The sequence below is a fragment of the Parasteatoda tepidariorum genome, chromosome 2, assembly GCF_043381705.1.
Source record: "Parasteatoda tepidariorum isolate YZ-2023 chromosome 2, CAS_Ptep_4.0, whole genome shotgun sequence".
Taxonomy (NCBI): domain Eukaryota; kingdom Metazoa; phylum Arthropoda; class Arachnida; order Araneae; family Theridiidae; genus Parasteatoda; species Parasteatoda tepidariorum.
The window spans coordinates 43922091-43940229 of NC_092205.1; the positions used below are offsets into that span (position 1 = coordinate 43922091).

Below are 18139 nucleotides of genomic sequence, written 5' to 3' on the forward strand. Positions count from 1 at the left end.
TGCTTTAAACCTTAGAATTTCTCAAAAGAAAAAAAAAAGTTCTACGAACAACTAAGATAATTGCTTTCATTTTTATACAAAGAATCTACACTCAATTTATATAGCGCCCCCTCGGTACCTTTACTTTAACACAGGAGAAAGCAAAGAACGATTTTGAATCGGAGCGCTCCCTTGCCTAACTAGTCGTTAAACAAGCTTGTTGACATGACGATACTATCTAAAGACNGTTGTTGTTTATATCCAGATTTTCACTTTTATAAATTTTTTCTGAATATCCCCCTTGAAATCTTACTCTCCTTTTTCCACAAACACACAAAGTTTAAATTCTAAAAATCTAATATATATATTTAAAATTTTAGATTTAGTCTTACTTTACAGTAGCATCAAATAAAAAAAAAGTAAAGGTGTGCAAGAATGCAAAATTTGGCAAAACCAAATGTGAAATAGTAATGTGACATCGCGAAGTATCGAAACATCACGATGTTTGAGTGGCGATGCATCACGATGCTGAAATCTTAACATCGCCCAGTCCTAGTCAGGAGTGTGTTTGAAAGCTTCAGCCTTATCTTATTTGCTTTTCTTCTTCTCTTTTTTTTTTTTTTTTTTTTTTTTTTTTTTTTTTTTTTTTTTTTTTTTTTGCTTGCTCTTTTCACTTACTTGCCTAATCTAACGCCATAACTCAAAAAAGCGAATCAAGCAAGCGAAGTTTTCCACACAATACTAAAACTAACTTATACGAAGATAATTCTATGTAAAAAGTTTTTTTATAATTATTAAATACTTTAAATTATATAAATTTCAATGGTTGAAAATTTTTGAATTAAAAGGTGGATTTTTACTCTAATTTAATCGGAGTTATTTTAAAGGGGGGGGGGAAATCAAAAATTTGAATGTAATGGTTCGAATAGTTCTTGAGTAATGAAGTTTTTAAAGTTCTTTCAGATTGCGAAGTACGAAAAAAGGCAAATCAACATTACAATGCCTTAACTTTCGACTACTCTCTTGCCTGAAATTTTGAAACCATAATTTCAAGACTGCAACTACGACCAATATTTTAACGATCAAAATTCAAAACCCGTCGAAAAAAATGTATGTATGTATCATTTCGTAACTTAAAATATCGTCTGCGCTAATTAATTAGCATATTTAAGGTTAGATCCTCGAGTTCTAGTACGTGAAAATCTAATCGTTAAATTAAAAGTTATACAGGGTGTCCGTCTTCCCCCCCCCTATTATGCACACTGCATATCGTGAAATCTTTATTTAAAACGAATTTAAATAACTAGTTTCTAGATTCGACTGGAGATGCTTTAAACCTTAGAATTTCTCAAAAGAAAAAAAAAAGTTCTACGAACAACTAAGATAATTGCTTTCATTTTTATACAAAGAATCTACACTCAATTTATATAGCGCCCCCTCGGTACCTTTACTTTAACACTGGAGAAAGCAAAGAACGATTTTGAATCGGAGCGCTCCCTTGCCTAACTAGTCGTTAAACAAGCTTGTTGACATGACGATACTATCTAAAGACGGTGAATAAGGAATTCAAATAAGAAATAAGAAGGCTGGAAAAGTAAAAAGAAAGAACGAAAAATCACAATGAACTCTTCTCTCTTTCTTGAACAACCCGTTCATTTCGCTCTTTAAGCAGAGGCAGCCTTCACTTGACTAAGTCGATTTTTATTCTGCTACCATTAGCATTCTTATGTAAATGGGCCTTTTTCTAATGCAAAGCTAAGTTAGCCCGCCAGAGGACGCTTCCAACTGCTAATCACTTCAGCACGCGGTCTTCTTCCATTTTTCTTTTCTTGGCTTGAAAGGTGAAGAAGGCACTTCTTCTTCAAGTCACGCTGATTTATTTCGTGGTTGCTGGAGTGCAGTGTGAAAGTTCTTAGCCTACCCATTGGAAGCCGACGAAGCACAACGCATGTAATTATAACGCTGAATGTGGCGCTCAGCGAATCGGATCGAAAACAGGGAGGCAATTACTTCTGTTGATGTCTGCTTTTTTGAAATGTATCGTGCTGCCATCTGTGCGATGGAGCAGGTACTACTTGACAACTGTTGACATCGCCTTTTGTTCAATAGAGGGGAAATAAATAGGATACTCTGAAATGTAACCTTGTCACTCATGGAAAATTAATCCTCGTGAAAACTGAATGGGAACTACGATGAATAAAATTTAATAAATTTCGCTAAGTCTTTATAAAGATGAATAATTTTTCATAAACCTAGCAATTAGGAAAATCTAATCACCTGTTAAAAATGTTGAACACATATCAAGACGTTCTTATAATAATAAAAAAGAAAGAAAGAAAAAGATGGAAAGATAGGAAAGAAATTAGCTTTAGCCCATAAAGCTAAAAAAATTCTTTCCCCCCCCCCCTTCTTTTTAGTCAAATTTTAATCGGTTTTCACTCTAATGTGTGATGGATTTGGCTCTTTGTTCGAAACGGACTAAGAAAACTCTAATCTTTTGGCAAATATGTTGACTTTATTTTTGTGTTGAGAATGGCGATTAAGGCTTTGAATGATTTGAAAAAGAATTGTTCATATTGTTCAAGAATTTAAAATATTGTTAAAATTTCATCAGCCAATTTATGAATTTATAGGTTTTGAGCACCGTTTTTTCATATTTATTAGTATTATAGGAAATATAGAGAATAAAATATAGGAAGTAACAATATGAATATTTTGAAGTAGAGTAACGAGACTGAAAAAAAAAATTCTTCCTTTAATAAGGAATTTATGCATTAAAGTAATTTTTATTTTGTTCATAATTTTACTTTTATGAATCATTTAAAAATCTATAATCGTCTTGCGGTGGGGGTGGCACGGGTATTGAGCTACATGTCCGACGCATTTGAGATCAATTAAAAGACATTAATATTTTATATTTAAAATTTTATGAAACACTCTGAACTATCCTGCTCTTTCAAGATTTCATGTAAGGGTGCGTGTACGTACCCTGAATTCCTCCCTGTAAATCACTCCCTATGCAATGTGACACCATTTATTGACTATGATGTTGATTTTATATATTGTATGTTTGACATTAAATAAATATTTATTGTACAAAAGGGGATGTAATTTTTTCAGTTCCTCGGTCAGGTTTTCAGTTTAGCATTAGATAGATTTCAACTTGACCAGGAATCAGACATTTATAATTATTAGCAAAAGATTTTTTGTGCACAAGATAAGATTAATAATAGAATTAAAAAAACGCAAGATTTTTTTCTTTTCTTTTTTTTTAATTTTCAAAAAAATATATTGATGTATTTCTGGGAAATTTCGCAACTTCTGTACAGTAAAAGTAGCGTAAAGCATTCTTGATATTTCACTATGCAAAAATAGTCCGTGTATTTGATTACAATAAGATTTATCTCTGTTTCATTAAACCACTTTTGATGCAAATATACACTCAAATTTCTTACAGTAAAGAACCATACTTAGTATCTCATTACACCAAGAATTATCTATGGTGTTTCACAACACCACTTTTGGTGCTAAGTAATTGGGTATTTGCCCTTCAAGCAGAAGAAGAAGATCGCTGATACCCACACATGTGACCTTTGACATGTGACCTTTATAAGCAAGATGGCGTATTAAAGTCGAGCTACGTCTCTCCACGTTAGTTAAATTGCTAGTTAACGTAAAGTTAATTAAATACAATACCGTATCGCACTTCAAATTTGTTGAATATAATTCTTTCTCGTCCACAAATTTTACTTAACTTAAATTTATTATTTTTCTTTTTATTGTAACCATGATATATTTTTGTTTTGTGTACCTGGCAACGTTGAGGCCTTATTAGTTTGTTTATGTTCTACATGGCCTCGTGTCTGTCTTGTTCTTAAGAATTATTCATTTGACCTTCAACTTTTCATGCCTTTCTTCGTCAGCAAATATTTAATTGAAGAAATGCAAAATTATCAAATACTTGCAATTTTTTAATTGTTTAATGCTCTTTTACTTCCTCTAAGAAATTAAGTACATCTAAAATTCAATCCCTTCCTTTGAAATAAGATCAATGTTACTCGGGTGTGCCTTTGCAAGTGATAGTAAAACTGAATATTAGTTATAAGTAATTTTAAATACGGTATTCATATTAAAGTTAACGCTCGGCTGCAGTCAGTGCAGTACTTTTCAGTGCATCCATTGTCTGGCTCAGGAAGATTTCTACCCTTCAAATTCAAAAAATTAGTAGCGTTAGAACCGTGTTTCTTTTCTAAACTAACGTTAAAAGTAGTTGCCAAAAATCACTATAAACTACAGTTTCCTTTTTTTTTTTTAGTACACTTTTTATTACGCTGCTCCTTTTTTTTAAAAAAAAAAAAAATAGCACACTACACTGAAAACTACGAAAAAAAGAAGAGACTACAGTAGTTTACTACTTGTAGTATGCTACTTCCGACCGTTGCTTGCAGTGATACGATTTTCAGTGAAAAGCTTCACTTGAATGTTTTACAGAAAAAATAGAAAAAAAAGGAGAAAAAAAAGAGAAATTTTTAAAGATAAAAATTTTAAATTAGATTTGAAAAAAAAAAATTAAAAATTTTGGCATTTATTATTTTTTGCATTGCTTACAAATTTCGCAGATACACTGCTTATGACTATGAATGCATGAGATAGTCAAAATAAGCTCTGTTGTGTTGTCTTAAATTATTGAGAAACCAATTAATTATATTTAGTACGCAAGGAATCATTCGTTTTAATCATTGTAGCCCTTCCAATAATGTTAATTATTTATATTTTGGTAAATTTATTTGTCCAAAATATTGCAGCTTCCAGTCTCTTTTTTTTAAAGAACAAATAAAAATAAATCAATTCTAAATAAATATTTGTCAAGATATAATATTTTTCTTTGGCGAGCAAAATAAGCGTGAGAAAATCAAAATCTTGATCTGAAAGGATCATGCTCACCTCCAGATACAAGCTTGGTAAAAATGCTGTGACAGATAAATCTTCGCATTATACCTGTGAAAGTATTTTCAAAAGATTTTTTTTTAAAGAAAAAACCTCACCAGGTAAAAGCCGCTTCTTCTACCTTTCAACAAATTGCGGTGTAGTTTATGGACTTATCCTTACCTTTTCAACAACATCTGCAAAAGCAAGAAATCCCATTGAAGTAAATGATCTTAACAGAGATTAAATGCAGAAAGGGTTAAGTGAGAAACGAATCGGGAACAATGAATTAAGATGATATAATCTACTTAAAAGATATTCTTAACTCTTGAAGGATTTACTAAGAAAACTGTGAAACTTAAAACTGTGAAAGCGAGCATTACTTAAATCAATGGACACGTCTAGAATAACTGATTCGAACTCAGTGAATATTTCTGCCTTTCATTCAAGTTTCAATTATCTGTTTCGCGATAGTTTCTTTTAATACACAAATTCTTCTTTCCATTGGGCTTTGTATAAAAAATACTAAGTACTTGATAAATTAATAAATAATTAATTTTTTTAATAAAACCTGACAGGAAAGTATATTTATAGCCTATGTAAAGAACTCCTCTAGACATTCGTCTGGAGCAGTGGCGGTAACTATGGTTACGAGGTTTAACTACTTCAAGTAAGGGTGTTAGGTCACTATTTAAGGCATGTTTTGGTAGGGTCGGTGACAGAAAGGGAATCAGGGGAGAAAGAAGTCCCCCCCCCTCCTTGAAATACGCTATTTCTTGCTTCCATAGCAGCACACGGCCTTAGTGGCATGGGGAGTTATTTCTATAGACAAACTATATTACGGGGTAGGCGCGCACTGTAAAGAAAAACTTGACACTCAAATTTTAAGAAACTTTCTTCGGTTTTCGATGAAGCCTGATATAAGCTATGGGCAAAAATTTCGTCATCGTGCCGACATATCGTCACTTTTTTGAGGAAACAAATTTCGCAAAAATCAGAGAAATATTTTTTCCATTCTATTTATTTACTTATATATTTTTTCGAGAAAAAAAATCCTCTTAGCGCTTAATGTATCTAGATTTCCTAATAATCACTTTATGGTGGGCACCATGTAAGTAGTTCAATGTCCACCAAACAACGCAAGAAGGCAGGTAGAATAGAAAGATAATTTACACACATGCCCGAAACGGAATTCAAACTACGGAATTTTCTAGTACGAAGCCAACTCCTTGACCACCATGCATGCCGGTCGGCTCGTTTCGTTACTTTATTTTCGATCGTATAGAATGTCTGAACGTCTTAACTAGATAAATCTCCCTCGTCATTTTAGTCAGCAATCTACCACAATGCACTGCAATGAGGTTCAGAGTTGAGGAAACATTTTCGTCATATATTTGAGAGTTCGGATTTTGTCAGAAATCACGTGATTTCATGACAAAATGATTCGCAAAATTAATTAATTACAGCTCAAGGATTGCTGAATCGTCACAGTGAGAGTTTTATTTCTGAGAATGCAGCACGGTTTAGTTTAAAATCATTAGTTAAGAGCGATTAAATCAAAGCGGAAAATCATTAAAACTAACCACTGTTTGGCGATAGTTATCTGGTGTTGTAGAATAACACAGGGTGTTTATCCTTATTCTATATATTTAGAATTCATGACAAAATGAAATAAAAAAGCTTACACAATATTAAGCAAAAATTAACATTTGAGAGAGGATAAAATAAAAATATTATCAAAGTCTGGTGAATTATTATTGCGGAAGAAGATATTAAAAACCTCAAAACCAGTTTGATTGCTTGATGAAATTTGAAGGTTTTTTTAATAGTCGCTTTTTACCTCTTCTCAGTTTAACATTACGTGGTTTAACTTAACATAGCTTATTGTTTTTTATCACGCTTGCCATGTTAATGATATGTGAGGTTTTGATAAAGTTTCTCTCGCTCTCTCTCTCTCTCTCTCTCTCTCTCTCCCTCCCTCTCTCTTTCTCTCAAATTTTAATTTGTTACCTTCATTGACAATAACTTTTTACTTCTTCTTGACAGGGATTCTAAAAATATACCGTAAGAATAGTGATTACATTAAGAAGAATATTTGTCTTTTCCATCCCCCTTACTAAATTGACAATGATTATCACCAATGACGATTAGTGTACCAAACTTTTACGTTTATACTGACTCACAATATTAATAAAGTAAAATGCTATTGTAACAACTAAACTTTTTTCTGGGAAAGTATTCTATTATTTTTATAATTAAACTTTAGCTTATAAAATAAAATTTTGTTCGACATTTACAATTATTGACCTTAATAATAGTACTTAGCTTTTGATAACGTTTTTCTTTTTTCCTATTTGTAATATTCATCAATATTTGTTACTTGCGGAGGGAGGGGGGGATTTTTTCAATGGTTTTATTTTCGGAAGCGTTCTATCTATAGAGATGTGAAGCAGAGGAGTTTGTTACAAATGCTGTACGATGAGCCGCGATGACTCAGTAGATAGAGCGTTCGCCTTCCAACTAAGCGAACCGGGTTCGAATCCCAGTCGATACGAATTCCGCACCCGGTTTGCACCTACCACAATGCTGACGTGAAATATCCTTAGTGGTAGACGGATCATGGGTTAGAGTCTCCTTTCCGCCAGCATAACCGTGGGAGGTTCTCGTTGTCTTCCTCTCCATGTAACGCAAATGCGGGTTTGCTCCATCAAAAAGTCCTTAAGCTGTTCAACTACTATAAAAGAAAAAAAAAACTGACTTGGTTCCCGTATTTTTCCAAACGTTGTATACGTTCGAGAGCAGTTATTAATTATTAAATATCCATATTTTCTCTAAAAAAAAAAGTTTTTGCTGTTTATAGGGAAATTTAAAGAAACACTATAACAACAAGATGTTCTAAAGCATAAGAAGTCTTAAATCTTATCGTCATACACAATTACACTAATGTTTTTTTCTAACATAATGCAAGAAAAAAACTTAGGAAAAAAATTGGGAAGCAAGATGGAACAGAAAAAAAAATCGTAGAAAAAAAAGAGTGACAAAACGATTTGGAATAACTTCAATACCCGTTAAGCCGGGGTCATAACGGCGCACGTGCTCTACCTTTGAAATCGACATCAAAATTAACTAACTGTCATGAAGGGCGGGGGATAACGGCAAAAAGTATTGTATATTTATCCCCATTCTTTGTTATTACTTCCCTAACTGCAGTACCATTCAACTCTAATAGATGGCGGTATTCGTTCACTTCTACAGTAGGTGGTTGGAAAAGGCGTGGTTTTAACAGGCGTGGCTTGTACCGCGATTGGACGCGGCAACTAATCAGATTGTGCACTCATTCGGAACATCTGATTGCACACGCACTGGCGTGACGTCACGGTCACCTGGCAGCTTATTGGCCGTGCAGTCAGACGAGCGGCCGGCGTCGTTTTCGTTGCCACGCTTTCATGGAAACGGCACAGAGAGTTTTACTAGCTGTTGGATGGTTCTCTGTGTCAGCCGTAAGTTCTGTGGTTTTGTTGTGCTCTAGTGAATCTTCTGCTTTTCCTGTCATAGATTTCAGGGTTCAGGCAAAGTGACAGTTAGAACTGGACTTCCGCTCACTTGACATTAACGCCGCGGCATCATCGGCTTACGTTGGTGGTAAGTGGACCGTTTTCGTCCTTTATTTTATTTATTTACTTCTACTTTGACTTTTTTTTTCCATCAAGTGTTTTTCCCCCCATTTAAGAATTTTCAGCTACACTGCACCACGTGTTTAGCCTGTTGATTGTATTGATTGATTAATAGTTTTATGGATCCAGTTTCTCTTTCTGCAATATAATAGATATCAATACAATTACATCAAAAATTTGTGTATTTTTTTAAAAAAGGATGAAGAATTCTCAAATTATAAAATTATGCTTTTTCACAAGATCAGATTTTCTGCTATAAATCAGATTTTTTGTACGAATCATGGGTCGTGTTTTTGATATTTTTCAAAGTTATTCTATTGTCTTATAATTCTCCAGGTAATTTTTTCAATTAAATGTTTATAGACATTTAGAGTACATTAGTAAAAAATTTTTTAGAAATTTTGTCATCATTATTGTAATATCCTGCTCTCGTCTTTCAATGAATATTTTAAACTAGTCCCCGCTATTTTTAATAGGTATGAAAGTGTTACCCCAAATTTTGGGCAAGAGAGGACACTAAGAAAAATCCAGAAATTTTTCTGAATATATGGTGCAACTACGGTGCAAGCAGTTTTCAATAAAGTTTCTACATATTTCGGAAACCTCTTTCTGTAATATTCAAGAACATTTCGCAATGCTAATAAATATTTTGAATCACTTCTTGCACTTTCGGATTTTTTTTTTAATATTCAGAAACGTTTCTTAATATTTCGGATACCTCTTGTGAGGTTAGGTTACCAACAATGTCAACCACCATCTAACAAAAGGTACTCAAGACGTAATCGAGTTAACATGTCTTATATATTAGTGAATTGGAATTTAATAGTTATAGTGGTAGCAACGCTCCACTCTGAATCGTTGTCAATGCGATTCAGTTTCCAACTTTCGAAAATAATGGATATGTTTCTCAATTGATCGGAAAGATGATATTAAATGAAGTTTCATGAGATTTTCAGAAACATTTTCTTGAGTCAAAATTACTTTTTGAAATTTTTTACAATGTACCCTCCTAGATTATCCTTTTATAATCATTATTTAAGCGAAGAGATTACTACTCGAGTGACGAATTATTATCGGGATTGATCAAAACGAAGTGTTAAAATTTTTCATAAGCCAGGTTATTTGTGTAAATAGTCTCTTTCGAAAAATGGACGTATTGCCATCTCCCTTAAAAAGAAGTATTGTGTCAATATTTTAAGACATATTCTCAAATTATTAAAAGGAACCTTTCAAGAACGTTTTTGGGGAAAAACATCACGGTTTACAGGCAATAAGATGTTTCCGCTTATTTTTTTATTTGTTCATGTTTTCCACGGAAACTTACAAACAATATCTGATCTGGAAACAGTAATAAAGAACAGCTTGACGTAAAGTTATCAACTTTTTTTAAAGTGTAGTTTAGTGCTATAACCCTTCACATATAGTCTATTGTTTTATTAAGCGTTTTATCAGAATTAGACAATAATTCCGTTTCCTTAAAGTGTCAATCTTCCATTCAATTTTACAATGATTTTAAGAACAAATATTAAGGAGTTTACACACAGTGATTTTATAAACAAATATATTGGTTTGTAAAACCACTGTATATTGTTTTGATAATAAATTAATAATAAAAAAATATATATATATATATATGCCATCTTGTATTGCATGTTAACCGATCATCCTGTGTAATAAATGAATTATGCTATTATCTGTACCTTATTTATAAATTTTTTTAATTATCAAAATATGCTCTTCTTTATTTAAGAAAAAGACAATGGGTTTTGGAGTTTAATGTTTTTAAGCATATTTGTAACTAATTGCATTTCTAGTTCAAAAATATTTTTAAGAAAAATGTACCAAATTGTTTTTTGTATATAAACTATATAATTCAATAGTTAGCATTTTTTCGAGGTGTATATGTAAGTCTTACCCATATAGGAACTATTAATTTTTAAATACTCTTTTAGAAATCTTTATTTCTCCTTGGGTATTAAAGAGTGAGATAAATGCTTACTAAAAAAATGCACCTTTTTATCTATGTTAAAAATCAGTATAAACCCTGCTTCTATGTGAGAAATTTTTCTGAGTGAAGTTTTAGCGATCATAAGTATAATCGGTAATATGTTTCTACGCTAATGTTTGTGGTAAAAGCATAAGCTGAATATCGTTAATTTTTCTTAATTGTTCCCTTTAATGGATTAAAAAAAAATGTTTTTTTAGGTAATGTCAAAACGAAAACAAAATGATGAATCTTTACAGTATCTACCTTTTTTATTTATGCTTTACCTTCTAGATGCAAAGTTTATTTTCTTAAGTCAAAATTTTAGTATTATTTTCGTTATAAATCATTTACGTTCATTGCATACATCAATTATATACATTTTGTTGAGAAGTGGGCTTAACATCTTTTATCCAACCACAAATGTTACAAGGACAAGAGGAAGTAGATGCATAGAGATTAATGCTTAAATCTAGTGGATCTTTTATTTTTTTTCTTTCTATAAATCTAATCCAAGAATGTTTAGATGTTACGTTAAATATCCTTTAGATTGTTAATAATTAGTTCTAATCATGAATTTGTTTCTCAGGCTGAGACCAAAAAATATATTTTTGTTTCAATTAAAGTTCTTTTTCTCGGTGTCACGGCTAAATAATACTTCAATAATTATTTCTAACCAAAAAATAAAAAAATTCACAATGAAGCAGAGCAAGCGTCTTAACTTCATTAATAAGGATTAGGAAAAAAAATCTAATTGAACAAATTCTAGTCATTTTTTAAGAATATTTTCAAAAAACCCTTTTTTTTCTTCGCATCTTTAAAGTCTTTTTTGTATCTTTTTTTTAAACAATTAAAGTAATGTTTTCGTTGATAATTGAGAATTCTTAAAAATGTAAGATTGATTTAAATGAAAGTTCGGGAGGATAGTCCAGATTAAGATGCTTAATTAATACTTGAGTGTGTTTCTGACCGTAAAAATAGAATAAAAAGAAAAGAAACGAACCAACATGCGAACAGTTACATAAACTTAGCTCAACTTGTTTTTTTAAGGGAATATAAAACGTCCGTGATGAATTAATTCTGGTTAAATTTATAAAATTTCCTACAAAATCTTTTATTTTTTAAACAATTTTAGACGGTTAAAAAAATATGTTAAAATAATGTTTATTAACAATCGAAAATTTGAATAAAAGTTCATTATAATTTCCAGATTATTTAGAGTTTCGTTTTAAGATTTCTGGTGCAATTTTCATGCTTTAAGTTTTTTTTTGTAGTTTGTTTTTTTTTAAATAAAAAATTTTGACTTTTTTGGGTGAAATGATTACAATGTATAATCAAACGTTTAATCGTATCAAATCAAATATTTTATAGTATTCAATAGATGATATTTAAAGAATAAAATTTGGCTGATACTAGAAAAAAAATAAAACATAAATAACTGCTAGCCAAAGTTTGATTAGTATATAAAATACTGCATTCAAAATTAAGATAATTGATTTTAAAGAATCCATTTTTTTCCGAGAAGATCTCTATTGTTCTTTCCTATGAGATGATATGCTTTTCTAAGGAATATAAAGAGGGGCTAATAAAACTAAATCGATTTAAATTTCAAATTTTAACCATAGTTAACTGGATTAGTTAAGCAAGTTTAAAAGTCAAATTTCTTACCTCTGACTCTAGAATGCACAAATGAATTATAATACGCTATTTTTACAAAAATTAATTTCCTGTTAAAAAGTTTTCAAGTTTGCGTGATTTAAACTATTTAATTAATTTATATCTTTCTTTAAATGCAAATAAAATAAAATTAAAAAAACTTCAGTAATTTAAATACCAAGGATAAATACTTTTTACGCAAGATTTTGCCCGATGCATTAATTGCATATTTGTAATCTATGATAAAATTTGGTAAGTGTAGTAAAATTAACTTAAGACATAAAAACCATTTATTCTGTTAAATCTACTTTTCAGTTTTGTATTTTTTTCCTAAAGTTGCTATTATAAGAACTATAATTTCGAAAATCAGAGCTTCCAATAAGCACTTACTATATGAACGGAAAAATTACTGCATGAGCGGTTTAAATACCGTGTATTTTTTCTTTATTATTATTTTCTATTTTTTACGAGAAATGTCATTACCATACTATATGGTATTTTACCACAATTTCTTCCCCCGTGTGTAATACAATCGAGAAAATTGATAGCAATACTATATCTATTATAATAATTACGTTTTATCCTATTTTTTGTTGCCAAAAATAAAAGTCTGCGTAGGAATTTGTCTTCTTTATATTTTCACACAAAATATATCTGATGGGGAAACAAGACAGCCTTCATTCCATTTTTATCATTTGAATTAATATATCGGGAATAAATCATATGTTAAGGTTAAAAGATACTATGATAATTGAATAATAAAAGATTTAAAATTTAAGAAGTAAAATAGAAAATTATAAAATAATAATTGATAATTGGTATTAATGATACATCTATGGTATTTGAATTTCATTTTAATTCTTACAGTTAAGACGAAAGTTGCTGTAAAATTGTGCTATGTTATTAGTAATTATTTTCTTTACAATTTTATACAAAGCAGAATCTGAAAGGGATAATTTATCATTGTTATTTATAGAATTGATGTGTTTGGAATACAATTAAAATTATGGTTTAATTTTATTTAGAGGAACTTTGCTTTGTAATGAACAAAAAAGAAAATATTTTAATCAGGTAAAAATATTTCGATCATAAAGAACATCAAACTTTTTATTGTAATAATACAAAAAGCTTAAATTACTTTTAATTCCTACAACTGGAAACAATACATTCGTGTAGTTTTCTTTATTTCTTCTTTTCTTAGCTCCAAATGTGGCGCCATCTCTTTAAAGATAATATCATAACCTGAAAAATTAAAGAGACTCATAATGTCAATGTCTTGTGAAATGTGTTGAAACGACGAGATGCTTTTTACAAAACACCTTTTTTTTTGTGAAAGACCTTTTTTTTCTTCTAAGAGTACTCTGATAATCTATGCAGCCGCTCAGAAAGTGTTGTTAAAAACTGAAAATTCAAGTAATTAGCTCAACTTTTATCCTCACAAAATATAAGAACCTAACATGGAATTTACGATGTTATACGTAATGTAGGCACAAGTACTATATTGTATACGCAACGTACACTGTATACGCCAAGCACTGTAGACACAAGTACTATATACAGTTTGTAACTTCACTTTAAATACATTCATTAATTTAATTTTGAACTGAATTTCACTTATGAAATAGGATATTATCTGATATGTAATATATAACTGTTTTTCATATATATAACAGTTTGTTGCAGCCTTCATTCGGCAACTTGTTAATTTGAACATTTCATTTATTTTTTTTATCGTGCTGCAAGTTTTTTTTCCTTTTTTTTAGTGATTTAATCTATTTAACTGCAATTTTTACTATTTTGTAACAAAATATACACTCATTATTCATTTCTATCACATAGATATATTTTTATGACTTAAAATAATTACTGTGACAAATATTGGGTAGTTGCAGTATCATTAACTTATAGCCTTGCGGCTTTGTTTTTTATGAAATCACGTTTTCTTTAAAATGCTTGTTGTTTGTCCCCCTGAATACAAAATAAATTAATAAAGTAATTATTTAAAGATTTTTAGAATTTTTATTTATTATTACCCATTCAGTTAAACATCTCCGTCTGAATCCTTTTTTAAACCGTTTCTATCTCTTGGGAATCAATTGCAAATGTTTTTTTCCCTTCTTCTTTAAAACTTAATAGGAAGAAACGGATTATTTTAAAATTAATTAGATATTTTGCAAAATTAAACATTTATAAAAACAAAAATCTAGTACTTAATTACGTTTTGAAATCTGGTTGTTTAGAATACCTTTTTAAGTTCTCTTTTTTAATTATTAATAAATTAGTTATGAAATAAATGTTTTCGCGGCATAACTTATTTATTTGAATTACCTATGCAGATCTATGATCACCTATGATTTCTATGTTCAGGCTCCATATGAAGTGAAGTTTTCATTTAATTTTCTAAATATATGAAATCGAGCCATGGTAGCTCAGGATATAGAGCATTCCTCTGAGTTGAACCGGGTTCGAATCCCAGAGATGGTTGGTCCATGTGACTTCTGCACTCGGCTCGCACCGACTACAGTGATGACTTAAAATATCCCCAGTGGTAGATGGGTCTTGGGTTAGAGTTCTCTTGCATTCACGCTAAGCGATGGGGGTTTTCGTTGCCTTCCTCTCCATATAACGCAAATGCTGATTAGTTCCATCAAAAAGCCCTCCACGGAGGCAAATTTCTCCCAATACTTGTTCCAAGAGTTCTCTTGTCTTCTGGATTGGGTTCAAAATTACAAGGCTACGGAGTTGAGCTATGGTACTCACAAACCCAAAGTTGGGTCGGGTGTTCAACGAAGGTTATAAAACAAAATATATCAAATCTAATGCTCTCTTCACATTTTCAAATAGGCAGTTCAACTTATACCTGCATGTTCTGCAGTATTTGATTTCTTGCAATTTCAATCTGAAAAAAAAAAATTCTATAAACGTAATTGATTAATTAGTGGATATTCCTCACTAAATAAAGTTTTAAAATTATTCGTCTCACTTAATTGGATATCAGATAATCGAACAACCCCGCTTATTTATACGAATAGAATTTAATTACACCAAATTATTTCACGTAAAGCCAATGTTAAATTTCCTCGTTTAAGTGGTTATTTATAGTTGCTAGCCCTCACTTAATTATATAAAGAAGAGAAGAAAGAAAATTATTTTTATGAAATGTGTCATATGCTGCAATGGAATTTTCGTTTTTCAGATAAGAAGATGAAAATCAAATACTTGGGCGATTCGGGTAGTTAACGAATTATTCAAACTTGTCAGTAATTATATAGTAACTGAGAGTTTCCCCTCCCCCCTCTTAGACAGAATAGAGAAAGTTATTTTAAAGTGTATCAAAACAATCTTTAATTACTGATTATTTCGGAATGAAATAAATAGCATTATAATATTTAAACTGCTGTTTGTAGAAAATGCAACACCATGAAGGAATCATCAGAATCAAATGAAATATTATTTTAATAATGGATATAGGATATTATGCAAATTAATAAAGTTTCAGAGCCATCGCGCGTGCGTGGCGCGCGCAGCGCCCTCTGAATTGATGCTGAAAGCGTATAAATAAAGNAATGATTGAAAGTATACTTTTCATAATTATAATAAAAATTCGAAAACATTCTTCGTTGTTTTTTAAATTATTCAATCATTCTGTGAGAGAATTTCTGTGATAGCTCTCGAATGTAAACTAAGATAAACAAAAAAGCAAATTGGTATTTCAAATAAAAATGATTTCTTATTCATAGCTATCGCCACATTGAAAACCTCATACAAAATTATAATCAAACACTACAGAACAAATATAGGGCACTTTAAAAACATTCCTCTTAATATTATAATGATAAAACATAAATAATACAACTACAACAGAAATGTAAACATAACTAGGGTTAGCTCTCTCGCTTAAACATTTTTATAAGATTTGTAGCATTAATAATTCAGTAATAAAAATTGAAATGTATTAATAAAAAAGATGCCGTCGTTACTTAGGAATAAATATAAAAATAAGATATAAGTATTAAACTTACCAAATTCAAGCATTTTTATAACATCGATAGAACACATTTGTAGACAAACTTCTTCCATCGGTAGCGTGGATGGGAAGGGACAGAAAACGTATTTCGTCATAAAATTTTTCACTGATGTGCGCATGCGCTTGTTCTCCGTTACATGATCGTACCGAAGAAAAAGAAATGAAAGGCACAAAAGTCTTTTCGTACCGCGCATTGACTGGCGTTTGCTTTGGTGCCTTCAATTTCTCGTGGTGCCTCTCATTTTTAAAGGCACATTAGTTATGTGCCTCTTACGCGAGAAAATACACGGTACATTTAGCTTGTGCCTCTGAAATCAGAGGTACAGTTTTTAGAGTGTATAGTTATCGAGAGTTTTCCCTCCCACCTCTTAGGCAGAATAGAAAAAGTTAATTTAACGTGTATCAAAACAATCTTTAATTACTGATTATTTCGGAATGAAATAAATAGCATTATAATATTTATAATATACTTTTCATTAGCATTTTATTATTTTTATACAACTTTAAATGCCATTTATGTTTAATGATACTAACAGTAGCAGCTCTAATTATATTTGTTTATTATTGAAATGACTTTGTATTCTCAAAACCAGTATACTATGTATTCACATACCATTTCAAAGTAATATTTCGTGAAAACATGGCATTTAATATTGACTATTGCGGGTTAATGACAATCGAATAACCCGCATATTTGAATTAAGTTGATTAGAGCCAATGGTACTCCTTTCAGCAGGGTTGACTGGTTCATAGGTACATATGTTTATGCCAGATAAAGGTTGCAAACCTAATTATACTGGCTCAACCTATGGGCGATTAATGGAAATAATTTGTATCATAAAAAGAAACGTTGTTCACGAATATTTTAGTGGGATAGTTAGATCATATTTTCAAAAGTGTTTCACATAGTCTCAAATTTAGATTCAATCAATATTTATTAATTTAAAGCGGTATTGAAAAAAGTGTTTTTATGTTGTTTCTGTATACTTCTAATCCTAATTAATAAAGCTTCTGTTAATCCTAATTTCATGAATTTGTGATTGCTGGAAACACTTTTAAGATAGTAATTAGAATATTTAATTGTACAAAACTTTAAAATTATGATGGAACAAGCATCAATTAATTTGCATGCTTTGAGACTGTTTTCTGCTTTATGTTTTTTAAGTTTTATGTTGTTTATTTATTTATTTTTCTTAATATCAGCATTAGCAAATAGTATATAAGAAAAAGAAATAATTGGAAGCTGTATCCAAAATTCATATTCGAATTTGAAAAACACTTTTACATAATGACCTAGTAAAAAAAATATTATTATTATTATTATTTAAAAAATTTGTTTACAGATTGTCTCTGGGTATTTTCTTCCACTAAGCTCTGCAATTATGATACGCATTTGACGTAGTTGCATATTTTCTATATTGTACTTTATATTGTACTTTCTATATTGTACTATATTGTACTGTAAGTTTTTCGCTTCAGTATTAAAATAAGATCACGCATTTAGTTAATATACCCCAGAGTTTACTCGAAGGAACACTAATATAGTGTATAATTTTGATAATTAACTAGCAGAAAGCTGAATCTTGCGCTAAATTAATTCGCCCCTTTTCTTTTAAGCACTCTAAATGATAAAGAATAACTCTTATTTTCAGAAGTGGATGGTAGAAAGTATTTATCAGAATTTAAAAGAAAAGAATATACATATAAAACGCAACTTATATTGTTTTGGTTGGTGACTATATAACGTATTTAGCACTGATATTTAAAGTTCTTGATCAAAGATAAAAATGAGTTTCAATGTAAAATTGTGACAAAGTTACTTTTTTCGCATCATTAGTATTTTTTTTTTAAATTATATGTAACGTATTTTTTTTTATTTTAGAGCAATTAGCA

General features: G+C 30.4%; 1 protein-coding gene across 4 annotated transcripts in view; it reads left to right on the forward strand.

Moving 5' to 3' along the window:
• The first annotated feature begins 8258 nt into the window (after positions 1–8258).
• The window catches only part of LOC107441893 (paired box protein Pax-6), an 85699-nt gene continuing 75818 nt past the window's right edge, over positions 8259–18139 (forward strand). For 2 of the 4 annotated variants that reach the window (XM_043042666.2, XM_071177514.1), the window contains exon 1: positions 8299–8547. The gene's annotated coding sequence lies outside the window, so the exon portion shown is untranslated. Of the gene's footprint in view, positions 8548–18139 lie in introns of all 4 variants that reach the window. The other 2 variants (XM_043042665.2, XM_043042667.2) reach the window with 2 other exon arrangements.